General features: G+C 41.4%; 1 pseudogene; it reads left to right on the plus strand.

Annotated features, from left to right (window-relative positions):
• The first annotated feature begins 258 nt into the window (after nucleotides 1–258).
• LOC139176145 (olfactory receptor 4C3D-like) lies at nucleotides 259–1185 on the plus strand (annotated as a pseudogene).
• Nucleotides 1186–3542: the final 2357 nt, after the last annotated feature.

Raw genomic sequence — 3542 nt, forward strand, 5'->3', positions numbered from 1 at the left:
TCACATGACACAGGGGCTAAGTGTCTGAAGAGATGGAAAGCATTATGGAGAAAATAAGAAAGACTTGAAATAAGTACTGGGGCAAACTGCTAAGGAAATGCCCCACAGTTACAGTGAATAGACTTTTTTTTTTTTTTTTGGTTTGTTTGTTTTTGTTTTTTCCTAAGAAGTTTAGAACACAATCCTTTCATGATTAATAGGTATCATTCTTTATTCCTTTGTAGGTAACTGAGGCCCGAGGAACCTGCTGCTTACTAAATGGATTTCTTCAGGCTTCCCAACAATGTGACTGAATTTGTTCTCCTGGGACTCACACAGAATCCACACTTGCAGAAAATACTCTTTGTTGCCTTTCTGTTCATTTTCCTATTCACCATCTTGGCCAATCTTTTCATCATCATCACCATCTCCCTCAGCCCCACGCTTTCAGCTTCCATGTACTTCTTTCTCATCCATTTGCCTTTGTTAGATGCCTCCTTGACCTCCATCAGCACCCCTAAAATGACTTTTGACCTGCTGTACAAGAGGAGAACCATCTCCTGGGGTGGCTGCCTGAGTCAGCTCTTTATGGGACACTTCCTTGGAGCATCAGAGATCATACTCCTCACTGTCATGGCCTATGACCACTATGTGGCCATCTGCAAACCTCTGCACTACATGACCATCATGCGACAGGGGCTCTGTCAGCTCCTGGTGGTGGTGGCCTGGATTGGGGAGATCCTGCATGCCACCAAGCAGATTCTTTTCACAGCAGATTTGACCTTCTGTAGTACCAATGTCATTGAACACTTCATGTGTGATCTCTACTCACTATTGGAAATTTCCTGCAGTGACACCTACAGGCCTGGAATTGTGGTGGCAGCTAACACTGGGGGCATGGCCTTGCTTATTTTTTTCCCTGCTTCTCATCTCCTACATCATCTTCCTGAGCGCCCTGAAATCCCACAGCTCTGAAGGATGACGAAAAGCCCTCTCTACATGTGGCTCCCACTTTACAGAAGTGGTGCTCTTTTTTGTTCCTTGTATATTCGCTCACACACATCCTGCGGCCACTAACCTGCAGACAAGGTGGTGACAGTGTTTTATGGAACTCTCACTCCCATGTTAAATACTATCACTTACACAGTGAGAAACACAGATGTGAAAAATGCCATGAGGAGTTTGTTGAAGAAGAGAGTAACTTAGGCTGCTCATGATCCCAAGAGAATAACGATTTACATAATAGAGACAATTATTTATGTTGTTAGTTATGGGAGACAATTAAGAATTTTTTCCATCATTGACCAAAATATAACACCCAGAAACTAACATTTGTTGATTATTTAATATTGACTATGCCTTTTTTAGGCATTTTGGTAAGTTTTAATATATTTTCCTGAGGTTTCCAAGTTAGTGTTATTGGATTCAGAATAAGCAATGGAAAAAACAACTATACACACTTTTTTTATGGTTTTATGATTGTACAGGAAGTTTTTCTCCATAATCTTAACTATTTACCACAATATATTTATGTGGTAAATATATGTCAATTGGATGAAATTGGCTTGTCCATAGGACTTTGAACTCAGAATTTCTTCCATTTTTCTTCACCTGATGTAAAGCAAATAAGGGGTAGAAATTCTTAGGTAGATATGTGGAGAAGTGACAATCGAGGAAAGGAATAGCAGCTGGAATTTTTTCTGTACTATGAACTAATCAAAAGGAAATAATAACTCACTGTCTTTGTGTGTGTTAGTCCCTCAGTCATGTCAAACTCTCTGAGACCCCATGGAATTTAGCCTGCCAGGCTCCTCTGTCCATGGAATTTTTTAGGCAAGTATACTGGGGTTTGTAGCCATTTCCTCCTCCAAGGTATCTTCCTGACCCAGGGACTGAATTCACATCTCCTGTGTCTCCTACATTGCAGGCATATTATTTTACTTCTGAGCCACTGGGGAAGCCTGAATAATTCACTATCTGAAATTATTTTCTAAACAAAAGAAAATTTGTAAGTATTCTTAATTTGCTCTATTTTGTTAAACACCTTTATGAGTCACATTTTTCTTTTGTATAAAGGAAATATTTTCATGTTCCATACCAAGACTTTAGGAACCATTTGAAACAAAGTATGAATCTTTTTATAAATCTCAACAAAAAAAGCATATGGGTAGGTTCCAAAGCTATTGTGCTGTAATTCAGTTCAGTTCACTTCAGTTGCTCAGTCCTATCCAACTCTTTGCGACCCCATGAAGCACAGCACACCAGGCCTCCCTGTCCATCGCCAACTCCCATAGTTAACTCAGATTCACATCCATCGAGTCAGTGATGCCCTGCAGCCATCTCATCCTCTGTCATCCCCTTCTCCTGCCCCCAATCCCTCCCAGCATCACAGTCTTTTCCAGTGAGTCAACTCTTCGCATGAGGTGGCCAAAGTACTGGAGTTTCAGCTTTAGCATCATTTCTTCCAAAGAACACCCAGGACTAATCTCCTTCAGAATGGACTGGTTGGATCTCCTTGCAGTCTAAGGGACTCTCAAGAGTCTTCTCCAACACCACAGTTCAAAAGCATCAATTCTTCTGCGCTCAGCTTTCTTCACAGTCCAACTCTCACATCCATACATGACTACTGGAAAAACCATAGCCTTGACTAGATGGACCTTTGTTGGCAAAGTAATGTCTCTGCTTTTGAATATGCTATCTAGGTTGGTCATAACTTTCCTTCCAAGGAGTAAGCGTCTTTTAATTTCATGGCTAGAGTCACCATCTGCAGTGATTTTGGAGCCCCCAAAAATAAAGTCTGACACTGTTTCCACTGTTTCCCATCTATTTCCCATGAAGTGATGGGACCAGATGGCATGACCTTAGGTTTCTGAATGTTGAGCTTTAAGCCAACTTTTTCACTCTCCACTTTCATTTTCATCAAGAGGCTTTTGAGTTCCTCTTCACTTTCTGCCATAAGGGTGATGTCATCTGCATTTCTGAGGTTATTGATATTTCTCCTGGCAATCTTGATTCCAGCTTGTGCTTCTTCCAGTCCAGCGTTTCTCATGATGTACTCTGCATATAAGTTAAATAAGCAGGCTGACAGTACTTGACGTACTCCTTTTCCTATTTGGAACCAGTCTGTTGTTCCATGTCCAGTTCTAACTGTTGCTTCCTGACCTGCATATAGGTTTCTCAAAAGGCAGGTCAAGTGGCCTGGTATTCCCATCTCTTTCAGAATTGTCCACAGTTTATTGTGATCCACACAGTCAAAAGCTTTGGCATAGTCAATAAAGCAGAAAGAGACGTTTTTCTGGAACTCTCTTGCTTTTTCGATGATCCAGTGGATGTTGGCAGTTTGATCTCTGGTCCCTCTGCCTTTTCTAAAACCAGCTTGAACATCTGGGAGTTCACGGTTCACACATTGCTGAAGCCTGGCTTGGAGAATTTTGAGCATTACTTTACTAGCATGTGAGATGAGTGCAATTGTGCGGTAGTTTGAGCATTCTTTGGGACTGGAATGAAAACTGACCTTTTCCAGTCCTGTGGCCACTGCTGAGTTTTCCAAATTTGCTGGCATA

This window comes from Bos indicus, chromosome 15 (genome assembly GCF_029378745.1).
Source record: "Bos indicus isolate NIAB-ARS_2022 breed Sahiwal x Tharparkar chromosome 15, NIAB-ARS_B.indTharparkar_mat_pri_1.0, whole genome shotgun sequence".
Classification (NCBI taxonomy): Eukaryota; Metazoa; Chordata; class Mammalia; order Artiodactyla; family Bovidae; genus Bos; species Bos indicus.